We start from the raw sequence: 10,940 nt of genomic DNA, 5'->3' as shown, positions 1-10,940 counted from the left end.
TATGTGGATTTTCTGTGCTCTTAAGTGATCTGTATTTGCTTTTTTATTTTAATCTTGTCATCTTGGTCCAATAAATAAATTTTGTTTGACACAGCGACATGCAATAATGTTTAAGAGTTTTGGATGTTTTTACAAATTTCTCAAATTGCAAAATCTAATTGAGGTTCTTTTAGCTTCCAGCTGACTCTGAGAGCCTTCAAAAGAACACTGAAACATCACAGAGAGCAACTTTAAACTAATTAAGCTTTTTTTGGTTTGTTTAATTACATGAGAAACATTGTCAAGTGATTGGAGTTAAACAGTTGGTAATAGAGTGTAGATAAATGTGTTTATTATAGATATTCCAGAAGGTATATGAGATTCCTAAAATTTGACATGCCCTAATAGAATATATATACATCAGTCATAATTCTTGTTACTCTCTTACAACATATATCACAGAAATTTCCCCCTTTCTTGCCAATTACATTGTATTCAAATATTTAACAATGTCATTTTAAGATTTATCTTTATGGGCAAACTTTATTTTATATTAAGGCTTTCACAAAATGAAGATTTTCAAGCAAATTCATAAAAGGAATATTTTGACAAATTCAAGGCTCTGGTGGCCTTTATTTAGAGAACATCACTGAATGAGTAACAAATAGAAAAACTCTAATGGAAAACCTGGAGTTCATCCACACCAACATTAATTGAATCCAGGGGACTGATGGAATTCATAAATATCATTTATAATGTTATGATTTTTTTTTTGGAAATACACTGGCATTTGATCTTTGTTTTCCAGAAAATTGTTTACTTTTGTGCTATGCCCCACAACAGACTGATAAGTTATACCTATGTGAACAAAGATGAACCATCCTATTCACTCTAGCTGATATTTGCAAATGTGGCTTCTCCTGTGATTTCCTGTGGATTTGATGGTTCATTGCAACCAGATTAAAACTCATTACATTAATTTAATTTTATCGTTTTCAAATTGTTTCTCTTTGTATCTCCCTATTGTACTATGAAATTGCCAATGTTACCAGCTGTATGACTTATATCCTGTATGTCTTATGTTTTCTCTTACATAAACCAATATGTATCCAAGACTCCAATAAAATTTAACATGTCTGAATACCATGAATAAATCAACCATATTTATGACAAAAAATAATTCTAATAGAGTGATTCTAGGTATGAGAAGAAAGAAGAAAGGAAAATATTTCCTGGATCATATTGGCATGGTAAAACAGAAGTTCCTGAGAATGTAAACTTCTCAACAGGGCCTAATCCACAAATTATCACCAGGAGTGGCACATCAACAGCATATATCTCGCCTGATCTGGGATGAAATTCCTAATGACATAAGACATAAGTTGTTCAGATATTGGCTGAATTTGGGGGGTAAAGGGTGGGACTGTGGACTACAATGTTGCAGGCCATGTGAGTAAACAAAGGATGTGGCAGCCATCAAGCCACCACATTACAGCCACCTTGAAGGTAAGCCTTGAGGGAACTCAGGATGGAAACAAAAAGGACCAGTCATTTAGCAGCCACCTGCTGCAGAGATCCCAGATTGGGCACCCTGAGGAGACTCAGAATGAGAAAGCACAGGACACTGATCCAGAGAACTGAGGTACTTATCCAAGGGATGATTGCAGTGAGCCCAGACCATGCATATTCCCATACATGGAAAAGCTCTAAGTTGCTTAAATTGATTTATGAAGTTCTCCTTTATTAATAGTAATCTTGGTGTTCTGACTTCCTGATGTTTTGTTGCAAAACCTCCCATATATCCTGGCTCCTCCCCTTGCCTCTTCAGAACAAATTTCTTTGCATTAGCTGAGATGCACTCTCACAGACTTGAGTTCTCAGAATACCCACCAGATAAAACATAACTCCCAAATGTTAGGTTGTACACTTTTTTTTGGTTGAAACTAGCCCCCCTTGTTGAAGAGACTCTCTTTTCTCTATTGTATATTCTTGCCTCCTTGGAGAACACCATGCACAACCTCATAACCATGTTGTCCCCAGTGCCATTCTGGGGCATTAAAGTATGGCCAGATGATGGAAGAAAGAGTTCAGGTTAACCACTGACTTGGAGAATGTGATTTTGTGAGAAGTAACCATGAGTTGGAGTGTTGGAGAAAGAGAGGCTTGGATGAACAGAGATGTAATAATTTGGAATTTCCTGGTATTCTCCAGATAGTGAGAAGCACATTGCAAGTATATCCCACTTTCTGAACGTTCAACTCAGCCATTTTGATTTTATGAAGGTCTATGTTAGTGCATTTTTTCACTTATGAGAAATAAATCTGGAGGGGATATTTACTTTTGTGCATACACACACACACACAATAAAACAGTTACCATACTAGTGCTGGTCTTTTGCGAAAGTGAAGTGGCATAGCTTGAACGTTCAAAGAGAGGAAAATAACTACAGTGATGAAATATATTGCTACATGTGAGAAAGTCCACATCTCATGGATGCTATTTCCTTGAAGTTCAAAAAGAATTGCTTCTTATGACTACAGATGGCTTTGCTGTTTATAGAGTTAAACATAACACAGATAATCATATTTCATTAGAAAGAAAGTAGTTTTGAGTTTTAAAGACTTGGATTAGATGCTTGTGGTTAAAACTTTGAAAGGAAGCTGCATTTTAGTGTCACATTTCCTAGCATAACTTATGGAGGAAGCATGGGTGATGCGAAAGGCAAGAAAATCAGTAAAACACGTTAGGCTTTAATTTACTTTCTTGTATTTGTAATACTTGTAATGAAACTACAGGTTTTTATAGGGTAAATCAAGTGATGTGATTATGCCTGATAGTCAATACAGTGTTGATTTAATGTAAATATGTGTATCAGACATACAGAGCAATAGCTTTATATCTTACTCATATGTCTTTCATGTTCAAATTTTATAAAACATGCTCGATCTTGTTTCAAATGACTCAAGTCATGGTATGGAAAATGAAAACATTTATTTTATATTCAAAGCTGTAAGCCATAAGATACTTCAGTATATAGAGCAAATTTAGAGTAATTTCAAATTTTCTGGCTTATATTTTATGCCAAGTATACAAATGGATTATGAGTTATTCTTTTATGAGTGACTCTATTTCTGATTTTGGTAATATCATGTTAGAAAAAATCTACTATGATTCCTTCTTGCAACTGTCCCCTTCCTAGGTACCTAATAGAATATCCATTGCCTCTTTGCTTTAATGCAGGCTAGGCAAAAATGGAAGAAGTTCTGAGACCAAGGTGCTCTGTAAAAGCCAATTCCATCCAAGTAACACAAGTAAAGAATTTAGTAAAGTTATGAAAGACTCTGAAATAACACATACTCTATATTCATAAAACTAGGGTTATATAGGATTTTTCCCATTGTTGATTCTGAAGCTATGAACATGAATATTACAGGCTTGCTAAAAATGTTAAATGTTATCAAAATGCCTAATAAAGGCCTAGAAACATTTTAATAATCTGCAAATATTAGAATCAGCCTTTTTTTTCTATCAATGATATACATAATTTCTTAGTTTTCTTTTAGAATTTACAACTCCCTGTGTATATAAATTATCAATTTCTAGGCATCAGGCACAGACCAAGTTACTCTCCTCTTCATGGAAATTTTCACCTCCATGTTTCTCACTGTATAAATGATAGGCTATAACATGGGAGTGAAGGTTCCATAAAACACACTCACCAACTTATCCACAGAATATGGAGCCACAGGACATATGTAGATGAATATACAAGGGACAAAAAAGAGTTCCATTACTGTAAAGTGGGAGCCATATGTAGAGAGGGCTTTGTGCCTTCCTTCAGAGCCATGGGATTTCAGGGAGCTCAGAATGACCATGTAGGAGATGAGGAGCATGAAAAAGATGAGCAAGCACTGTTAGCAGATACCACCATTCCACGCCAGTATGTGTCACTGCAGGCAATTTCCAACTGTGAGAAGAATTCACACATGAAGTGGTCAATGACTTTGGAACCACAGAAGGGCAAGTCAAGCACAAAGAGAATCTGCACAGTGTCACGGAGTATCCCCCCAATCCAGGCCACCACCACCAGGAGCTGGCAGAGCCCATGTCACATGATGGTTGTGTAGTGCAAAGGCTTGCAGATGGCCACATAGTGGTCATAAGCCATGGCAATGAGGGCAATGATCTCTGATCCTCCTGGGAAGTGTTCCAAAAAGAGCTGAGTCAGGCAGCCATGCCAAGAGATGGTTGTCCCCTGATACAGCAGGTCAATGGTAATTTTGGAGGTATTGAATGAGGAAAAGGCAGCATCCAGGAAGGCCAAGTAAGTGAGAAATAAATACCTGGGAGCTGAAAGTGTGGGGCTGAGGGAAATGGCAATGACAATGAACAGGTTTGCCAGGAAAATGAACAAAAAGACCATGAAGAGTATTTTCTGCAAGTGTGGATTCTGTGTGAGTCTTAAGAGAACAAATTCATTCACATTGTTGGAAGACATGGGCAGGTCCATTCAGCAAGGAGTACCTTCCAGGTTCCCAAATTTTCTACAAAGGAATAAAGAATGATACCTTTTAGCCATAAAATAATTGTAGTCTCAATTTCTCAGAACTAAACAGAGTAGTCACTGTCAGTGAAGAGCTTGTTCCTGGAAATCTTGCCCCAATACTTGCTTCAATTGTTTCTTATGTTCTCCATGATAATTTATATCTCTTCAGAAACCTAAAACCTGTCACCTGTGAAACATCTATAGGGCAACACTGAGTGAGTAATTTACTGAGAAAAAACTGTGCTATCTTTGAGAGATATGGGTTTTCCTCTTGGTTCCATCTCCAGGTGACTTTGTAAGTCATCTCAGTGTCCCATGATTCTGAGCCCTCCTCTGCATTTGTGAACTTACACACTGTAATTCTCAGATATATCTTGTGAGATGAGAGGTCCCACATAGAGGTAAGAGTTATTCTCTCCTCCATGAGAATTGACAACTGAACCCTCAACTCTAAAATGTGGAAAGAAAGGCACTGTCAATAAATATCTGCCATAAACAGCCAGTTTAGGGAGATGTACATGTTGTTGGCAACACCCTCCCTGGTACCTATGGAAACACATATGCTCTATTCAACTGTTTCTTCACTTACCATAGTACCTGTTATAATGTCCACAGCATCTGAAACTTGTTAGAGGTTATGTAATTGCTTATAAATTGCCACTCTCCATGGTGAGAATATGTATGCTTCTTCAATCCCTAAACCGAGGAGGAATTCAAGTGTTTTAATTCCCATACTCTATTTAGCATTACTCTTTACTTTAAGAAAATCATAAATAAACATTTGAAAAGAAGTGGCATTCTAGTTTTTTTCTGACACATTTTAAAAGGTAAGTGTGAAAATACTAATTACCTCTAGGTAAGGGAGTTTTACTGGGTCATTTTTCTTTCAAGATAGTATTATATTTAGTAATCAATATGTTTATTTTTTTTTAATTCTGTGCCACATGCAACTTTAAATAGTCATATTCAGTAAACTTACCACTTCCATAGATCTGGATGAAAAGATAAGAAATCTCTTGCATAGCTGTTCAATATGCAAGGATCTATCAAACAAAGGAAATCCTTATTTTCAAAGTTCTAAAAATAGAAATTAATGAAAAGCAAAAAGAAATATTTTACTGGGTGAGATAAATAAGGTACCATGCATATATACATATATACATGTATACACAAACATATAAAGCCTTTTAATTATAAGTACCTACTACATGTTCAGTCATTATACAAATATTTAAAGGACTCTTACTATGTATATGAATGTATGTTTGTTTACATAAAATCATGAAGATTCTCCCTGTTAAATGCACTTAATACCTGAAATTTCATCATGAAATACCAGTGAGTCATCCCTTCATTATATGAATGACTTTCCCACTCCTTTATATTTCTGCTACATGCATTCCCATGCCTACTTCTCCCATCTTTCCATAGTATCCTTCCTCCATCATTCCTGGTTACAGGCTACTGTGTTACTAATAGATTGAGAAATTTTGGGAACATAGACATCCCTATGAAAAGTGACAGAAAATATGAACATAAAAAATGTATTCCTGCAAAAAGCATGTTTTTTCCTTTCAAAGATAACTGTGTAAAAAACTTTTTTTTTAATTTTCAAAGATGAAAATTGTATACATACATGCAAAGTCCATCAACCTCATTGGACTACTTTTTTCCTTACTTTTAATCCCCCAAATTTTCATTGAAAAGTGTAGTGTTTAAAATAAGAATTTAGATATAATTACTGAAAGTGATTTAGAATAATTGTGAAGAAATAAATTTCACTGCTGCTTTTTTCTTTGACTCCACAATACTCTTTCTAGGAATAAACCCTGAAGGAGAAAAATCATTATTTACATATATGTTAATACAATTATTAAGAGCTTTGGAAAATTTAGAGACGATATGGAATATTCAACATTAGAGAAATGGCTTATTAAAATGCAGTGTATCTCTTTGCTTAATATGTTCTTTTTAACAAAAGAGTTTTTTAAAAAGATGTGTGATATCATAGGTACATTCTTTTTTTTTTTTTTTGGTCTTTTCATCTTTTCTAGGGCCGCCCCTGCAGCATATGGAGGTTCCCAGGGTAGGGGTCAATCGGAGCTGTAGCTGCTGGCCTACACCAGAGCCACAGCAATGCAGGATCTGAGCCTCATCTGCAATGTACAGCACAGATCACGGCAATGCCAGATCCTAAACCCACTGAGCAAGGCCAGGGATCGAACCTAAAATCTCATGGTTTCTAGTCAGATTCATTAACCACTGAGCCATGATGAGAACTCCAGGTACATTCTTAAGTTGTACTGTAAAGTGGAGAGAATTTTGGACACAAATTTGAATTGTATAATTATTCTACAAAATTTAATTCCAGCTAATTTTATCCTTTTTCTAATCAACTTAAACATATATGACAGAGAAAAATCAACTATTTTTACTTCCTATTTCATAGTCTTGTTCTTGAATCTATCTTTCTTCATGCTAAATAGAGAAGGGATTTAAAGCTCAGACTGGTGAGTATGAGAAATGATTTTATAAATTTGTAAGATGCATTTAAACGCAAGAGTCTATGATTATATGATTTCCTGGAAAAAATCTCACCTATGAATTTGTCTGACATAGCTCCATGGAAAGGGCCCACAGCAGCTGTTGGTTCACCAAGAAAAAAGTTATAAGATTAAAAATGATAGTGACCATAAATGTCTCTGTTGATTTATAAATAGTACCTTTGCATAATGCATTTTTCTTGAGCCTTAAAAGGGCTACCATATATTCTTTTTGTAGGCAAATGCTGTGAAGTGTCTTAACTGTGGCTAATTGGACCTTAGGGCTATTTCACCACCTTTAGCAGATCATACCAACAATTCAATTATTTCACATATCTGAAATGCAGATAAGTTTTATTCTATTCATTTTTAATTGTGAATTATTCCATAGGTCTATATGAGGACAAAATAATATGAGTAAAAAAAAACAGCAAGTGAACCACATCTGAAATTTGGCATTTGATAAGAAGTATACGTAATATGGAATCCGAATATTTTTTTAAAATTTATTTATTTATTTATTTATTTATTTTGTCTTTTTGCTGTTTCTTGGGCCGCTCCCAAGGCATATGGAGGTTCCCAGACTAGGGGTCAAATCGGAGCTGTATCCTTTGGCCTACACCAGAGCCACAGTAACACGGGATCCGAGCCGCGTCTGCAACTTACACCACAGCTCACTGCAACGCCAGATCGTCAACCCACTGAGCAAGGGCAGGGACTGAACCTGCAACCTCATGGTTCCTAGTCGGATTCTTTAACCACTGCGCCACGACGGGAACTACGGAATCTGAATATTGACTAATGAATGTATAAATTAAACACTTAGGGAGGTCACTATCTTATTTTAATTTTTTCATTATGGATTTTTTTCTTCTTTTAACAGCTGCAACCATAGCATGTGGAAGTTCCAGGCCAGGGGTCAAATCAGAGAAACAGTTGCTAGTCTATGCCATAGCCACAGCAAATGAGACACTGTTTGACCCCAAACAGGTCAAACCTGCATCCTCATGGACAATGTTGTGTTCTTAACCCACTGAGCCACTAAAGGAATACAAATATTTTATTTTTAGTTTCCTAACATTAAGCTCATCATAATATTTAAATATTTTCTGGTGTATACTAGGTGGTCATTATGAACCCTTTTATAATATTGGCACTTCACACCAGTTAAAAATTACACTATATCTTCAAAGTAGCTTTCATGTGCCAGTTATGGAACTAGATATACAAGATAATGATGGAAGGAATTCCATTTTTAAATTATATTCAAAGATGGAGTTCCTGTTGTGTCGCAGCAGAAATGAATCCAACCAGGAATCATGAGGTTGTGGGTTTGATATCTGGCCTTGCTTGGTGAGTTAAGGATCTGGTGTTGCCATGAGCTGTGGTGTAAGTCACAGACACGGCTAGAATCTGGTGTTGTTGTGGCTGTGGTGTAGACTGGCAACAACAGCTCCAATTAGACCCTTATCCTGGGAACCTCCATATGCCCTGGGTGTGGCCCTAAAAAATATATATATATATATATATATATATATATATATATATATATATATATATATATATGTTCGAAGATGGTAAAATGCCTTTACAAGTATTTTAAATTTAATCTCAAAGTATACTTATGAAAAACAAAAATGGGCAATAATATTCACAATTTATAAATCGAAAATACAACATGTGGGATAAGAGCACCATTGTCCAAGGGGAAAAAGAAGCTAGGTCAGTAATCACAGACCAAGTTTCTTATCTTCAAATGTTGTTTTACCAGTAAAGAGTCAGGATATTTGTATAGTGCCACCAATTGTAAGGCCTAAAACAATCTATAATAAAAAACAAATACCAATATTTGAAATTATATTGTAAAAGTAAATATAATTCAGTTCAACTCAGGAATATTCCTATGTAGAAGCTCACTTACTCACCATATTCAAATATGCTTGCATTAATAATAAGAAAAGTAAATTGAACATAACTCTGGATGGGCTCCAGAGAATGCAGTCACTGTGAGCAGCATGTGCCATGAAGGAAAATTGTTTAAGAATGCTATTACAGGAGTTCCCATTGTGGCTCAGTGGTTAACGACTCCAACTAGGAACTCACTCAGTGGGTTAAGGATCCTGTGTTGCTGTGAGCTGTGATGTAGGTCACAGACATGATTTGGATCTGGCATTGCTGTGGCTCTGGTGTAAGCTGGCAGAACAGCTCTGATTAGACACATAGCCTGTGAACCTCCATATGCCATGAGTGAGGCCTAGAAAAGGAAAAAAAAAAAAAAAGAATGCTATTACAGGCTTCAACCTAGTGTGATTAAGCACTCCAATATTTTAGTGCCAAAATAATATTTATGATGGTAGATGACAATGACAGCTTGAATGAGGATTTGAGATTATCTAATAAGTTATAAGGAATGTGGATTTAACTCTTGAATTTGTCTCTCGACTCTGGAATGAAAGCCACAGTTCAGAGAATTAGCATGTACTAAAAAAGTCATAATTTCCAACCTCATGAAAAATTGAAATCATTCATTCAGTGGTAATCCAGTTTCTACTTAAAAAGCTAAATGCAGGGTATAAAGCTTGTTTTAGAACTCATACATCCATCTATTCTAGCCTTAATCCCTAAAGTATCATGGAATGGAAAACAAGTCAAGTTTAGATCTAAATTTTTGACACTTGTCCATGAAAACAATTTTGCACAAGAGGAGTTCCTGGAGTAATACCAGAAAAGGCAGTTTCCAGACTACAAATGCAAGGACATAGTGGTTTAAAACCCTAAAGTGACAGCAACACAGGATCTCACACTTGAAGGGTAAACCAGAAAGAAGCAGGAGAAATTGAATATGGATCTTAGCACAATTGATCAGAAACTAATTGAGGTATGGTATGATATTTGGAAGGTTCAGAGACTAATTAACATAAAACAGGTATCTGCTACATTGTTCTTATGGACAATTTCATACATTTCAATAGGTAGAGAATCAATCTCAAAATATCAAAGCACTCAGAGCAGAGCTCCCATGGTATTAATCCATTCCAAAATCTCTCATCCTATAATGCCATCCCCTAAACTGTTTACCAGGAATGAGAAGTGGAATGTGGAATCAAAACTCTTCCAATTTTACCTTTAATTGAAGTAAAAGCCGATAGAACAGTATTTATGGCAATAAACATATTGGCTTGGACAGACTTGCAGAATTTGGAAACACCTTCCAATTTACCTAAGTAAATGACTTGTAGAAATAGGGCACTTTGTTTAAGGTTAAAACAGGAGGTGATAGCATAGTGTGAAATAAAATTCATGTCTCCTGATCCTGATGCTAGTGTTCTTCCTTATGTTTTCATAACCACCATATGCTTGTAAATATTGCTATATATCCAAAGTCCACTGCTTTCTTCAATACAGCATATTGTAGCCATGAAATGAGAACTGTATCTTTCTTTCAAATAGGAAACTATAAACACATATACACATATTTGTATTCATTTTTATTTTAGAAGCAGTCTTCATTCATGAAAAGAGCCAAAATATATTTACAACAAAGTCTTATATGTTGGGTATTTGTTTAGTTGACAAATCCTTTCTTTGATCAACTGTGGAGTAATGATTCCTATTTTTTTTTAATTCACATATTTCTCATAACTCATCTCCTCAGTTTTCAAAGAGGATTCCAGATTCAAGTAACTAAATGTAAAGCCAAATGCCTAAGAGTGAAATTTTTTACACATGTATTTTACTGCACGATTTTGAAAAGCACCCAAACATAATTGCTAGTAATAACTGTTAATCTAAACAATTATCACTGCCTATGGCATATAATCAAAAATTTCTTTATATACCAAACTATAATCAAATACAAGCACCAAATCATT

General features: G+C 35.3%; 1 pseudogene; it reads right to left on the bottom strand.

The window, feature by feature from the left end:
* Positions 1-3,578: 3,578 nt before the first annotated feature.
* Positions 3,579-4,489, bottom strand: LOC125120739 (olfactory receptor 140-like; annotated as a pseudogene).
* Between the last annotated feature and the right edge of the window lie 6,451 nt (positions 4,490-10,940).

The sequence above is a fragment of the Phacochoerus africanus genome, chromosome 2 (assembly GCF_016906955.1).
Source record: "Phacochoerus africanus isolate WHEZ1 chromosome 2, ROS_Pafr_v1, whole genome shotgun sequence".
Classification (NCBI taxonomy): domain Eukaryota; kingdom Metazoa; phylum Chordata; class Mammalia; order Artiodactyla; family Suidae; genus Phacochoerus; species Phacochoerus africanus.
This window is presented reverse-complemented; position numbering and strand designations above follow the sequence as displayed.